Raw genomic sequence first — 17,097 nt, 5'->3', positions numbered from 1 at the left:
CGCCGTGTAACCAGAGTCTCCTGGAGGGAGAGCGGGCATTATGTGTATAGATCTATACAGGACAGACACTCCCACATCCCGACTGCTAGCTACAGTCCGAGCCGAGTAGGCCCAGGGGTGACAAAATGTCACATTTCTACAGATGACTCGGAGGGTCATCAGGGATTCGATCGTCAATCATCATGGTTACATACAAGTTCACATTTCGACCTTTAATTAATACATTAAGAATTAAAGGCAAAACAGACTCCCCGAGGTGTATTGTACATTTAATACTACCTGGAGCCTGCATTTTCATTTCATTAGCTGGCAGTGATACTGCTGGGGTAAAACACTATTTTCCCAATTACTTTACATGAATGAAGTCTAAAACTATATTTTCCTACTAATAGTTTCTCTGGGAAAACTTTTGCATTTTCAAAGGATCAAACATACATACAACCGGGTCTTGGTAGAAGACCACTTTTACTGGAAAACATAGGGTTTTCCTAGGGAGCATACTATTTTCCAACATTGAGATCAATTATTATACTACATGGTTGTAATCATTTTTATACAAGCAATGACACTAAATACTCATGAACTCACCAGCTTTATGCTGATACTCGCTTTCAAAATAACTTATATTCTCAGGTCATCAGTAGACAGGTACAGATACAGCTTTAGAGAAGATGGAGCACATACAAGACTCCACTTTATTTTGATTATACTTTTGGTGTCTAACAAACTGTACAGAACACGCTTGTATTACAATTATTATATTAATGCAATGGATGTTGTTGCTTGTCTTTACTATTATGCATTGTTATGATACTGTACATGACGTCCTCCACCCCAGAACGTATTCCGCCGTTCTCGGTTTTGGGGTGTGACAGATTGGTATCAGAGCATTGTTTATAGTGAATCAAGTATATCAACCCATAAAAGATATACGAACTATAAACACATCGGGATTAAAACACTCTGACCAAGAATATATACTATTAAATAAGAAAATATTTAACTAAGTATATATATACATCCATTCACACTAAGGGTCAGTATCATACTAGAATAGAACAAAAGTATTAAGATTGTTGAACAGCACAATTAGGCTTAGAGACATATAGTCAAATCTGGGAGGATGTAGCCTGATCAACTACATTTACCTAGGAGTGACTAGCCTATGCCTAAGAGTGGTTGTGGTGTTGCAACAAGTATAAAAACTTACCAACACTACTACAAGAACATTTGAACAAGAATACTATAGGAGTATTCTGCATTTCCTGTAATTTACATATGTGAGAACTAAAAAGGTCGTTACTAGTAGGGCAATAGTTGCTAAGTGGATACACTACAGTTACATGTGACTAAGACGCTATAGACTTAGAATCTGTGATCTTTGCTTTACTTCCTGTTCCTTGTTTGGTTGTGGATTTAGAGTTAGGGTCACTTATTCGAAGGTCTATCCTGTCTCGATTACATGTAATTGGTATGCATTATGCAAGTATTGGGTCGACTAATAACGATCATCTTATAAGTATCTTAGGATTAGTACGTCTACTAACTATCTTCTCTCCATTCTCGCATAGATACAATGGCTGATTCAAGGGTAACCCAGAGAGGGGTGCCCGTCGCCAGCAGAAGATTATCTACTCATCCTCTCTCTTCCTAAGAAGAATAGCTTTCCCCTTCAATAACTCCGTCTCACCTGTCTGTAAAACATTCCCGACTTTGAAAGTACTATAACTAGCCCTCTAAGCTATCAACATTCTCCTTATGGTTTGATGTAAGACCAATTGTTAAGTCGTTTTTCCTGAACTCATTTTACATCAGTAATACCAGTAATATTGGCAGTTGTCTAATCTATTTGGAAGTTCATGCTCTTGTGTTTTCTTACTCTATTGATATGCATCTATCTAATTGTTGGACTATGGCGATTTATTCCATGAGACACTCTCATCATACTTACAATTGATTCTCACTGTTGTCATCATCTTTTAAAAAAAAATTCAGTAAAAGATGCCTCCTCGCAAGCGTCTGACAAGTCGCACGCCTGTGGATCAAACACCACCACCACCCCCCCCCCCCCACCGCAGTTCGACCCGGTGATGTTTCAAGCAGCTGTGACTGCAGCTGTGACCGCCGTGCTGGTGCAAGTCAACTCTGGTGGTGTTAGTGGAACGGGAACTGGCACAAACTCCAGCCATGGTGAAATCCACCCACGTGCACGAGAGTGCACCTATAAGGATTTCATCAGCTGCAAACCTACTTACTTCAATGGAACCGGAGGGATTCTTGCACTGTCCCAATAGATTGAGAGAACCGAAGCGATCTTCGAAATGTGCTCATGCCCCGAAGGAAGCAAGATAAAATTTTCTGCTTGCACCTTCACCCAAAGGGCCTTGACGTGGTGGAATGGCCATGTCAAATCACTCTCCCTGGTCACAGCCAACGCCATGGGCTGGGACACACTAAAGGACCTGATGACGAGGGAGTACTGCCCGAGGGGAGAAATTCAGAAACTTGAGGAGGAACTCTGGAACCTCAAAATGCAAGGTTCCGACATCGTAGCCTATACGGCCAGGTTCTGCGACTTGGTGGCTCTGTGCCCAAACATGGTGCCCACCGAAAGTAAGAAAATCGAACGATACATCTGGGGATTAGTACCCCCATATCGAGGGAATGTTCTAGCATCACAACCTGCGACCTTTGACAGTGCCAAGGAATTGGCCCTGAGGTTGATTGATCATGAAGTCCCTTACACTCCATCAACAACCACTACAACTACCTCTGCACCAACCCACACATCCGACAACAAAAAGAAGCATGGGGACCGAAGGAAGGGAAAATCAGCCAAATCCTCTTCCAATAACCAACAAACGGTGGCCGTCCATGCTGCCACGACTCCTACGCCCCTGTACCCGCCAAAACATATGCGGGAAATCTACCCAAGTACGATAAGTTCTCTTTCCATCATAACGGCCCCTGTCGTGAGATGCAATGCACCAATTGCAACCGGAAGGGCCATACCGTCCGGTTTTGCAGAGCACCTCCCAAACCCATTTCCCAAATTCCTAGTTCGGGAGCAAGCCAGGCCTGCTATGGTTGTGGCGAAGTCGGACATTTCAAAAGAAACTGTCCAAAGGCTGGCAACGCGGGAGGAGCGGGTAGACTACTTGCTATTGGCCATAATGAGGCTGTAGCAGACCCCACCGTAGTCACGGGTACGTTCCTTCTCGATAACTCTTATGCTTGTATTCTATTCGATAGTGGGGCAGAAAGAAGTTTCGTAAATCAAAACTTTAAACACTTACTCAAACAAACACCGCGATCACTGAAAGAAACATTCGTCGTAGAAATGGCTAACGGCAAGACGGAAAGTTCTAACAAAATCTACATAGGTTGTACCCTCACGCTAGATAACCATTCGTTTCCTATCGACCTCATACCAGTAGCGATCAAAAGCTTCGATGTCATCATAGGCATGGACTGGTTGAGTCTCCATCGTACCGATATCCTGTGTTTCGACAACGCCATCCGTCTAAACCTACCCAATAACGAAACCTTAATGATCTACGGAGACAAACCCAGTACGAGCCTTCGTATCATCTCGAGCATTCAAGCCCAGAAGTACATGCGTAAGGAATATCGTGCATTCCTGGCGCATGTTGTAGAGGCGAACCAGAAAACGAAGGACCTGAAGGATCTTCCCGTAGTACGCGATTTCCCCGACGTCTTCCCTGAAGAACTACCAGGTTTACCTCCACAACGTCAAGTCGAGTTCCGAATCGACTTAATCCCAGGAGCGACCCCCGCAGCCAAGGCGCCCTACCGTTTAGCGCCTGCTGATATGCAAGAACTGTCCGGCCAACTTAACGAATTACTCAGCAAGGGCTTTATAAGACCAAGCTTCTCACCCTGGGGAGCACCAGTCTTATTCGTAAAGAAGAAAGTCGGATTGTTCCGCATGTGCATCGACTACAGAGAACTCAACAAGCTGACGGTCAAGAATCGTTACCCTCTTCCCCGTATAGACGATTTATTTGACCAACTGCAAGGGGCGAGCTACTTTTCCAAGATTGATCTAAGGTCCGGGTATCATCAGTTACGAGTGCTCGAGGAGGATGTTCCGAAGACAGCCTTCCGGACTCGCTACGGACACTACGAGTTCGTAGTGATGCCGTTCGGACTAACCAATGCGCCCGCAGTCTTCATGGACTTGATGAATAGAGTATGTCGTCCTTACTTGGATCAGTTCGTCATCGTCTTCATTGATGATATACTTATCTACTCTAGAAGTAAGGAAGAGCAGAGCGATCATCTGCGACAGGTCCTGGAAACCCTACGATCGGAGAAGCTTTACGCAAAGTTCTCTAAGTGCGAATTTTGGATCCGAAGAGTCGAATTCTTAGGACACGTGGTTAGCGAAGAAGGCATCCACGTGGACCCATCCAAGATTAAAGCTATTGAGAACTGGTCAGCGCCGAAGACGCCTACAGAAATTCGCCAATTTCTAGGCCTCGCTGGCTACTACCGAAGGTTCATTCAAAATTTCTCTCGGATTGCGAAGCCTCTTACGACATTGACCCAGAAAGGCGTGGCCTTTACCTGGGTAGAGAAACAAGAGAAGGCATTCCAAACCCTAAAACGAGCCTTGTGCACCGCACCGATATTGTCCCTCCCCGAAGGGATAGAAGACTTCGTAGTATATTGCGACGCATCCAATCAGGGGCTCGGCTGTGTTCTGATGCAACGAGGTAAAGTCATCGCCTACGCCTCAAGACAGCTGAAGACACACGAGGTCAACTACACCACACACGACCTCGAACTAGGAGCGGTTGTGTTCGCCCTAAAGATCTGGAGACACTATCTGTATGGTACGAAGAGCATCATCTATACCGACCACAAAAGCCTCCAACACATCTTCAACCAGAAAGAACTCAACATGAGACAACGACGGTGGGTCGAGCTACTCAATGACTACGAATGTGAAATTCGTTATCATCCGGGTAAAGCCAACGTAGTAGCAGACGCTCTAAGTCGGAAAGATTATTCTGGTTGAAGAGTCAAGTCATTAACAATGACCATCCATTCGCGTCTCTCCGCACAAATAAAGGAGGCTCAGTTCGAAGCCTTGAAACCTGAAAATATAGCAGGAGAATCCCTGCGAGGAATGGATAAGAACCTACAGGTCAAGGGTAACGGAACCTTATACCTCATGGACCGGATCTGGACCCCGAGATATGGTGGCTTCAGAGACTTGGTCATGAAGGAGGCGCACAACACTCGATATTCCGTCCATCCGGGTTCAGATAAAATGTATCTGGATCTCAAGAAATTATACTGGTGGCCTAATATGAAAGCGGAGATCGCTACCTTCGTAAGTAAATGCCTTACTTGTGCCAAGGTCAAGGTTGAATACCAGAAACCATCAGGTCTACTCCAACAACCGGAGATACCTGAATGGAAGTGGGAGCGGATCACTATGGACTTCATAACCAAGCTACCCAAGACAACGGGTGGGCTTGATACCATATGGGTCGTCGTCGATAGATTGACCAAGTCCGCACACTTCCTACCCATCAAAGGAACTGACAAGATGGAGAAACTCACAAGAACATACATCAGGGAGATCGTACGACTGCATGGTGTTCCTATATCTATTATCTCCGACAGAGATAGCAGATTCACTTCGAGGTTCTGGCAGTCCCTACAAAGCTCTCTGGGAACGAGGCTGGACATGAGTACAGCCTACCATCCTCAGACTGAAGGACAAAGTGAGAGAACCATCCAAACTCTGGAAGATATGCTGCGAGCTTGTGTAATCGACTTTGGTAAGGCTTGGGATACCCACTTACCCCTCGTCGAATTTTCCTACAACAACAGTTATCACACGAGCATCAAAGCTGCTCCATTCGAAGCCCTCTACGGCCGAAAGTGCAGGTCCCCTCTGTGCTGGGCTGAGGTGGGTGACACTCAATTAGCTAAAGGACTAGTTCCTGAAAGCACTCTCACGGGTCCGGAGATCATTCGGGAAACAACGGAGAAGATTGTTCAGATCCGTGAACGATTGAAAGCCTCTAGAGACCGACAGAAGAACTACACGGATAAACGAAGGAAACCTTTGGAATTCCAGGTGGGAGACCGAGTCCTTTTGAAAGTCTCACCCTGGAAAGGCTTGATACATTTCGGAAAGCGTGGAAAGCTGAATCCAAGATACGTAGGGCCTTTTGAGATTCTCGCTAGAATCGGCCCCATAGCATACAGACTCAATCTACCCCGCGAACTTAGTAACGTACATCCTACCTTCCACGTCTCGAACTTGAAAAAGTGTCTATCCGACGAGACTCTTGTAATCCCACTCGACGAGATCGAGATCAACGAAAGCCTCAACTACGTGGAAGAACCCGTGGAAATTATGGACCGAGAGGTCAAACAAACGAAACAAAGCCGCATCCCAATTGTGAAGGTTCGCTGGAACGCCAAGCAAGGACCGGAGTTCACTTGGGAGCGCGAGGATCAAATGAGACTTAAATACCCTCATCTTTTTACTTAGTTATTGTATAATAACTTAGTTGCTTGAACTCTAATTTCGGGACGAAATTCCCTCTAACGGGGGGATGATGTGACAACCCGAAATTTATTCCGTCACCGTAACCCTTTCCGTTAATAAAATTTATTTTATTATTAAGAATTGTCCATTAACTTTTAAGTTAAATAATTCATCTAGGGTTATTGTCATAATTTCCTACGTGTAGGAAATCAATAAAATCACATATAATACCCTCGATAATCCTTTGGAAAAATTTCTAGTCTACGACTAAGTCGGGTTACGATCACTTAATCGGGTAAAATCTTAAACTCCGTTTAATGTCGGGATTGGGTGTGTCCCTACCTGGCCACTAACTCAAGGCCTATATAAAGGTTGAGTGGCCACCATTTGAGTCTTTTCCCACCTTAGAACCTTCTCTCTCTACACTCTCTCTCTAAAAATCGGATTTTTGCTCAAGAATCACTCATTCAAGCTCCAAAATCGTAAGTAATCCTTCCTAGCTTGTTGTTTAACTTAACATGCATGCAAATTTGTGGGTTAAACTCTCCAAAGGACCCAAAAACTTGTGTTTACGGTTTGGGAACACCTCCCAAAACCGTAAACTCCCAAAAGGGGGTTTTGAAGCCCTAAAACCCTTCCAAACCTCTTCTAGTGTTTAGCTATGGCTTAGAAACTTGCATGCATGAACTTAAAACCCCCAGATCATGACTTTTTGGGGGTAAACATGAGTTTACGGTCCATGAACATTCATGAACCGTAAACACCCCAAAATGGGGTTTTGATGCCCCAAACCCTCTTCAATGCTTGGCTAATGACCTAGAAACTTGCTGGAATGATCTTAGAACCCTAAAACATGGATTGAATGGTGCAAACATGAGTTTACGGTTTGGGAAGGCCTCCCAAAACCGTAAACACCTTCTAAGGGTGTTTAAGTGCCTTAAAAACCTTCCTATGCTTGTATAAGTGACTAGAACCTTGCATGCATAGCCTAGAACCACCAAAGCACAAGAGAAATGAACCAACATGAGTTTACGACCGTAAACTCATGTGTTTACGGCCGTAAACTCCCAAGGGAGTGGTCCAAGGACCGTAAACTCCAAGAAGTGTCCATTTCTAGCCCCAATCACTTCCTAAGCCATGGATTCGAGTCTAGCATAATTCCTTGAGTAGTTTAAGACCTTTGAACACCCAATGGCACCATTACCATGAGTTTACGGCCATAAAGTCATGGGGACAATGGTCCAGAAACCGTAAACACACTTAAGTGTAACCAATTGAAGTGTAAACTCCATAGTGAGGCCATACACTCCTTAGATGCAACCTTTAACACTCCTTGCACTTGAAACAAAGTGTCTTCATGCATTAGAGTGTCTTTACTTACCTAATTAGTGATTAAATAACTAATTAGATACATTTATGTATCACTACGTGTTACATAGGATCCGTGTGTATGTTCAAGTCCTCACTTGACACCTAGCATCCTACCCGACACTTCCATCCACTTCACTCATTGCAGGTGAGTTCATACCCCTTAATCAACCTTTTAAATGTTTTTAAATGCTTTTATGGGGGGGAATACAAGTTGAATCAATCAAGTTATAGTATGAATCACATGTGATTTATAACTTGCAACCAAAAGGATTTTTATACTTTTAACTGCTTTACCAACAAAACTGCTTTAAGTGTTTATCGAACTCATTTTCAGATTAAATTGTTATAAAAATATTTCTAAACTCTTTTAAACTCCTTCTGTTCCCAAACCATATCTACACCAATATTTTTATATAAGTAAGACTTGAAGGACTTAGGACTGATAGCTCACCTTACTTCCTGTTCTTGTTTGATTGTGGACTTAGGGTATATTGTTATCTGTCCGACTGTCGTTGAATTCTTAGTTATATATTATATATATTCGTGTTGAATATTAAAGTCTTCACTTCAGTTCAATACCTTTGTGTATCAAAGGCATGCAACCAACCTTACTATTTAACTATAATAGCTATAGTTAAGGATTACTACTCGTGTATACTATTACAATGGTACCTACCAGAGTCCGAACAGTTATGAGTCAATACATGTTAAACACTATAAAAAGAGAATACTATATACTATACAAGAGAACACTCTATACACTATACTAGAAAGTACATTATACATTATACAAAGAGAACATACTACAACAGAATGTGACATACTATCTCTCGATACGACACTTCACTGTGCTATCGCCGTGTAACCAGAGTCTCCTGGAGGGAGAGCGGGCATTATGTGTATAGATCTATACAGGACAGACACTCCCACATCCCGACTGCTAGCTACAGTCCGAGCCGACTAGGCCCAAGGGTGACAAAATGTCACATTTCTACAGATGACTCGGAGGGTCATCAGGGATTCGATCGTCAATCAGCATGGTTACATACAAGTTCACATTTCGACCTTTAATTAATACATTAAGAATTAAAGGCAAAACAGACTCCCCGAGGTGTATTGTACATTTAATACTACCTGGAGCCTGCATTTTCATTTCATTAGCTGGCAGTGATACTGCTGGGGTAAAACACTATTTTCCCAATTACTTTACATGAATGAAGTCTAAAACTATATTTTCCTACTAATAGTTTCTCTGGGAAAACTTTTGCATTTTCAAAGGATCAAACATACATACAACCGGGTCTTGGTAGAAGACCACTTTTACTGGAAAACATAGGGTTTTCCTAGGGAGCATACTATTTTCCAACATTGAGATCAATTATTATACTACATGGTTGTAATCATTTTTATACAAGCAATGACACTAAATACTCATGAACTCACCAGCTTTATGCTGATACTCGCTTTCAAAATAATTTGTATTCTCAGGTCATCAGTAGACAGGTACAGATACAGCTTTAGAGAAGATGGAGCACATACAAGACTCCACTTTATTTTGATTATCCTTTTGGAGTCTAACAAACTGTACAGAACACGCTTGTATTACAATTATTATATTAATGCACTGGATGTTGTTGCTTGTCTTTACTATTATGCATTGTTATGATACTGTACATGACGTCCTCCACCCCAGAACGTATTCCGCCGTTCTCGGTTTTGGGGTGTGACATATATGAGTTGAATTAGGTCAAATTTAGTAAAAGATAAAATGATATGATTATTTTATTAGTTTTAAAAGTTTGATCTAAATTTTTTAAGGAGTTACAAATTTTGTCATAAAATTTTGGAGCTCAAAAAGTTTTTTTTAAAGTTGTGATCTTATGTGTTTTGAAACCTCCATAAGTTATGGATATGAAAAGGTTTTAAAAAAAATTGATTCAAAGTTTTTATGGAGTTACAAAATTTGGTGTTAATGTTTTAAAGAATTCCATAACTTATTCTTAAGTTATGGAACATGAAAAGTTTCATCATAAAACAAGCATTTAACTCCATAAGTTATGGATTACCAAAAGTTCTATGTTTCCTTGATTTATGAGTTAGTTTAGATTAATGAAAAAAAAAATTGTGTTTTAGTTGTTTTCAATCCTAATTAATCTAAAAGTTGTTCATAAAATGTGTTTTTTTTGTAACTTGTCCTCAAGTTATATGAAAAGTCACATTTATGAATCTTAAAAACTCATAAATATGCCTTAGGTTACAAAAAAAAAAGAGTTTTTTCTTATAAATAGTTTTTATGGCTCCATAACTTGTCCTCAAGTTATGGATGTCCAAGAGTCTCTTCATTAAAAGTTTTAAAGCTTTACTTAAAACTCATAAGTTATGAAAGTCCAAGAGTTTTGAATAGTTTCAAAACTTGCCCTCAAGTTTTCGAATTTGAAAAGTTTTCTCTATTGAATACTTTAATTCCAAGTTAAGCCCTTAGAATTTTAAAAGTTAAAATTCAACCCTTATACTTTATAATATTATAAGTTAATAATATATATATGTGTATAAGAGCAAGTCAGTCTTACCATTAGTAGGCCTCATTCACGAAGCCGGTCTATAAGGGGGGGGTATGAGGTTGTTGCCTATAAAATGGCAGCTTAATGGGTGTCCACTCTCACCCACCGCTTCTTTGACTGGTGGAGGGTCGTTAGCCGAACAGTTAGGACAAGGACTATAATTCTCCCTTCATTAAAAGTATTAATGATAAATACTAAGTAACTAAACCTTTTATTAATTCCCAATCTTAGTTACTTAGGAAAATGCGAATAAGGTGCTAATCCATGAAATTACACTTTGCACTTTGTTTAAACCGTTAGTGGAGCGTGTGTGGTTAACCGGCATACTAACCTGGATTTAACAAAGTAGGCAAAGGGTAACTTAATATTTATCATAGTATCGGTGGAGCTCGTGTGGTTAACCGGCACATCGATTGAGGGGTAAATATTAAGGGTACCAAGTATATTTGCATGGTTACTTCACACCTTGTTTTGTGATCCTCGGCATCCCAGTCACAAAACGTGAAGGGCACACTTGAGATTGAAACATGCCATTGAAAAGTTCAATGAATCTCAAAAGATCTAGGAGTTTCAAATCCAAGTAAAAACCTAATTAAATTATTTCGCTTTTCATGGTGGAAATTGGTAAATCGTCATTTACCTACCTTCAACTATTTTATAACTCGGATTAAGGCATCCCTCTTCCAGTTATAAATAGGTTGTTGGATCCTAGCCTTAATATTTCATATTGGGTGTTATATTAAGGACTTTAGATCAACTATCTTGAATATCTCCCAAAAGATGTCTAGTTCAGACATCTATGATCTTCCCAAATCTCTTGGAACTTTACTTCCTCCACCTTCTCCAATTATTCTCCCTAACCCACAAGTTCAAGGTCACTCAAGCCCTAATGGCAAGCAAGGTCTATGTGTGATCACATCTTAGAGATGAAGTCACATATTGACAAGCCGGGAGAGTTGGGTGTCAAAGTCTTGAGAAAGTTGGATGTTCAATCACTTTCTAAGTCACATAGTGAGTTCCTTTGGGACTACTATGAAACAGACTATGACATGAACCTTAATGATCATATCTATTTGCTTGGTGCTGCTGAATCAGCAATGATTTGGAACGATAGTAAAGCAAATTTGATTAGAAGATCAACTTCCCAAAAACTTTATGGACAGTGACAATAGTGACACTGGAAATCCAGAAAAAGCATTCTCTTCCCAATGGAAAGGGATTGGCCATAGTCAACCCGGTTGACCAAATGGTAAAGAGAAAGGCTAAGTCTGAGATAGTCCCATTACCAAAGGGTCCATATGTTTATTTTGCCAAAGGAAGGGGCGTTGATTGCAAAGTTGCCAAATTTACCTAAGGATGTTAAAGTCAATAAGTTTGACTCTACATCAGGTAGAGCCCATTATCGAACTCTGTTAAGTTCTATTCTGAGATCCTCATTACATGATGTGACTGGGTCACATGTTGATGTTTTCAGAATCAAAGAATAGAGAGAAATCTTAAAGGAAGTATATGTTGATTCTGATCGCGAAGGTGGATTTCGATCGCATCAGAATTTTGAGCAGTTGCTTAAGAAGTTATGATATATTGCTAAGGAATAGATAACAACAATTTTCCATGTGGATTGTAAGGATAAGTTTTTTCGCAAAGTTTTAAAATAAAAGAAAATTGTTTAATTTTATTTATTTGAAGTATCCTTACAATGGCATTTTTGGAAAATTGTTGCTTATATGATTCCACTGACAGCAATATTGGAAAATGGATTTGATTCTTTCATTTGTGGTAGTGTCTAAATTTACCAAATCAGGAAAGTTCCTCATCGCCCAAGTTTCAATTGGACCGAAACTTGGAATCATGCAAGTTCAATAGTATGATGAATGAGAACTTTCAAGCATTGGAAAATCAAGACTAATTACTTTTTCACATGGATGTGTGAGTCAAGTGAAGGACTAAAGGGACCGAGTACACATTCTTGTGCACTGGTCATGTCCACCACAAAGCTCGTTAAGACTATTTGATTTACTAAATTTTAGTAAATATGGTTATACTTACAAGTTTAAGTATAATTCTGAAACATTGGAAAAGTCTCAATGTATGGTAGAACGAATGGGAAGAATCAAATTAGGCAGAAAGATAAAAGTTTCTCAAATCTGAAAAGATGGGAGAGTACTTTAGTATCATGTTTGTGATCATCTTAATGATTTAGAAATCATATCACAATTAGTCCTCTAAAGGTCATCTTAGTGCATTCTTATGACTAAGAAGAGGAGTCATGAATTGTTGAAATGGTTAGATCAGGAAGATGAGTCATACTTCGTTCCAAAACAATTCTTAGAGTCGTACTCCAAGATTGTAACTTGAGTGACATATCTTAAAGAAAGGTTTAAAACACTTGTCAAATGTAAGAGTAAAACTGTCCTACTCTTGTACATTTGAAATTGGTAAGTTGTGATGTTTTGGATAAAACAAAGACCAACTAAGGCCAATTGTGTGAAGTGTTTGTCTTGATAAAGAATCTGCACTATCTCTTGAATATTTGGCAAGATAGTCTTATATGTCAAGAGGACAGTGGGAGTCTTAAAGATCCTAAAAAGAATTTCAAGAACTAATCAAGAATAAAACCTGAGGTTCTTCACTAGCACACGAATTGAGGTTTATAACCTATCGTGTTGACATATTATGTGCCCATTCCAGTTAAAGTTGGCTTTGCATAGGAGTTCTGAAAGTTCTCAATTGGTTGCATAACAACTTGGAAGCAATGGCAGGCCCTGTACTGCCAGGTGGCAAGAAGTTAAGATTGCATAAGTTCAGTCCATATGAGTTTGGATTTGTCATTATCCTTGTCTTGTGACTATGGTTTTGACGATTCACATGGATAAGAACACATACACCATAAAATCTAAGGGTCATAAGGTTTCTCTCCGATTCATGAAAATGATGGTGAGGAAACACTTCCACCAAGTAGATTTGAAGCAGATGGCAAAAGGTCTAAACAATTGAGACTATGATTACGGCATCCCTTTTCATAGTTCTGAAATTGTTTAGACACACATACATGCTATCTAAGGAAAGGTGTATGATTTTGATAAAGTTTTATCAAAGCATCTCGTATCAGAAATCTGAACTTTGGTAAGAAAGTCAATAAAGTATTGATTTCTAGAAGTCCAGCTGATTTCTGAGTACATGTCAAAGATAGTGGGAGCATAAGTGTTATGCTAATAATCATCATGTTAGTGGGAGCATGATAATTATTGTTACTGTTGCAAGTTAGCAATGTTAATTATAGAAAACAAAAGTTTCAATTCGTGAGGCTGCAGGGATTGAAAAAGCTGTTTTGCTATAATTAAGGGAGAGGATATACTTCATTTCAGTTCTAAAGGCTTAGATTGAGACCTTAATCATCTTTAGTCAAGAATATATATATGAATTTCATGTTGGATTGGTTCAACTTAAGGAAATTATATATATTGTGTTCTCAAAATTCGATTATGATTACGGCATCCCTCTTCATAGTCAAATTTTGAAAACATGGCAAATAAAAATATTGTAGCAAAAGACTGGTCTAGAATCATGTCTTTATGTGAGACATCATGAATCGTGTACCATTTGCTTTGGGTACAGGATCGATTGCATGTGCTATAATATTTGTCATTTCTAAATTTTTCCAAATGCCCAGAGGCATTAAGAAGGGAAAAGGTCTAGAATTGGATATGACTAAAATGATTAAGCAATTGTCGAGGACAATCTGAGGTTTACCAAAGATTGGTTGCTCAGGGACAGTTGGAAGTATAGTGCTAATTTTGGAAGGACCGTATTGACATATTCTGAAAAGAGGCATCTCTTGTTCAGAAGTGATAGTCAAAATGAGAATATGGAGTTGTCTCCATAGGTGGAAGTTATCTGTGTAAGATTAGAAAACTTAATGCAACAAGCATGTCCAAAGCAATGTACTTTGAATATGAGACTTAGTTTCCATGGACTTGATCTCCATTGGAATACCTTATAATGACTGTTGACAAGTATTTGTGACTTTGTACATATTCATTACAGGAGGGTCAGTGCATATAAGTTTAAAATCTAAACAGATTTCGATAAATGATAGGAATTTGAAATTCTCACATTTTTCGATAAGGATTTGGGAGTGTGAAATTAGAATCATTGAAATTATATTCAATTGATTTATTTCACAAAGTAAGGATCATAGACAAACATAGAGTGCATACTTGGTGTATGGCAAAGCTATTGTTTAGAAAAACATAATGTACATGCTTGGAGCATGGGACAACTAGTGTTTTTAATTCAGGTATAAAGTTGATAAAACCGAAACAATGAAATAATGAGTAATCAGTATGGTGATAAATAAAAGTGGTCTAATTATATTCATAGGGTGTGATACCATATTTGATTCATTTATTCTTGTGTTTCATTTTGCATGTTTTGACTTCCAGAATAAACTAGGTTATTCTTCCTGAATGACTAAGTTATTCAAACTATCCACAGTCGGTCATATGTTGGAAGTAGATATAAATCAAGACTGTCATGGGTTGGCTTGTAGAGGTCTAAGATGTTGGACAAAGCGGTGCTACAACACTCATGAGTGCTCATAAGTTCTGAGTATTGGATTCAAACCACGCTCATTTGATTCACTTCATGGATTTTATCACGAGTGATCATGAGACGATAATATCTTATATTCTTAAAACCTAGAGATATGAGTTGTTACTATGAATTGGTTATACATTGATTGCACGAAAACGCATTGGTAACTCGATGTTATAAAACGTGCCTTTGTGTATGATTCAACAAGTAGTAGAACAAGCCATATGAGTCGAATTTTATCCATTCCTTTTACCTTCGGGATAAAAGCGATATCTGTGGGCCCCTCGATGATTTAGCGATGACACATGTGAGTGCTTGGCCAAGCCAGGACTGATTTGATTTGTTCAATCAGTCAGTCATCATAAATCGGAAATCGGGAAACAGCAAATGGACAGAGAGAATGATTGATAATCCATGTCTCACTCCATATGATATCTAGATTGGAGGAATATATGATCCCTTATCTAATGGACAAGTTATTGACAAAGGTCAGAGTTCATCGGCAAGGTCAGAGTTCGACAGAAGCTTTTGAGAGCTACGATTGCCAGTTGGTTTTTGAAGTCATACTCAATAATAGTTTTAGACTTATCCAAGTGGGAGACTGTTGGATTAATGTCTAAGTCCATAACTATAATTGGTAAGACTTGACCCGACCCGGCATGGTCCATTTGGGTTGCATGGCATCGGGACAATTGGATAGACAAGATGAGGAAAAAGGATACTAGTGATTTATATTAATATATTATAAGTTCTAATATATTAATATATAATCATATTATTTAATTAGTATTGATCAAGATTTAATTTATAATTAATTAAGTGATCAAAATGAACTAATTAAATATGGACTCTAAGATATATGTGTGTGATGGGCCAAGTTCATTTAGCTTGGGCTAAGCTTTCATGGATAGTCCATGGAGTGTTTAACCCATGGATCATATGAAATGAAAGGTCGTGGGTATTAGGGTTTAACCCTAATCTCCACACTATATAAAGATGTCCTTGGTTGGTGAAATAGGCACTAGTGTGTGTACACAAAAGGGCAAGGCTGATTTCACTTGAGAGAACCAAAGTATCCTTATTCTCAAGGTTATTCCAAGTGTGCATGGTGTTGTGTGAACCATTTGAGGTGTCACACTTGGGGCACTAGGCACTCAAGCTTCATGAAGACAAGTTACATAAAAAAAAGGTATGTATTCTATTTATTTTATTACCCAAGTATATGATATTTGTATGCTAGTTTAGGGTAATATCTTGGAAACTTCATATTTGCATGTATAATAGAGAAAACATAGATCCAAGGTATTTAGGGTTGTATGTGCACCATAGGATGTTGTAGTATACTAAAACCCAACAACAATACCGCACGCTTCATCGACGCCGGAACAATAACAAGTAAAAGGATAGTTCGTCACTCGCTTATGGTTGACTGTAGCTAACAATCACAAGTGGGGTGGTCAACCCGTATACTAATTATACACGACTTCCTCGCTCACTCGGCATTAACGGTTACAGTTCAGAGGATTTCCGCTAAGATCCCCAATCTTAGTTGATGAATACAATTACTCATGTAGACTCCGACGGCTTCCTATAGCTCTAACAACAAAAGCATCTTCATGTCTAAAACGCTAAGTTATTAGACTTTGCTTTTAAACATTACTCCTAACTTCATAACATTTAGGCAGTATAACAGCTATAACTTGAAGTAAAACCAGGTTTTATCTTGACATAAAACCAATAACAACAACAACATATAACATACCAAGTTTTATCTTGTCATAAAACTAACAATAACAACATATAGCATACCAAGTTTTATCTTGACATAAAACCAATAATAGAAACATACTTTATAAATTAACATATAGAACTTCCGAATATAACTTCGGAACTATATCGCACACAACATATATATAGAATCCTAAGTATAACTCAAGATCTACATTAGTATAATAACATGCTAACAAGTTGATAATAGTTGTATATATTCAAAATATTATATTTAGAACAACTATATCCCGGTTAATATAATTA

Source organism: Lactuca virosa, chromosome 7, assembly GCF_052849685.1.
Source record: "Lactuca virosa cultivar CGN04683 chromosome 7, Lactuca_virosa_CGN04683_v6, whole genome shotgun sequence".
In the NCBI taxonomy this organism is placed as follows: domain Eukaryota; kingdom Viridiplantae; phylum Streptophyta; class Magnoliopsida; order Asterales; family Asteraceae; genus Lactuca; species Lactuca virosa.
The sequence above is the reverse complement of the archived record's forward strand: the minus strand, read 5'-3'. Positions refer to the sequence as shown.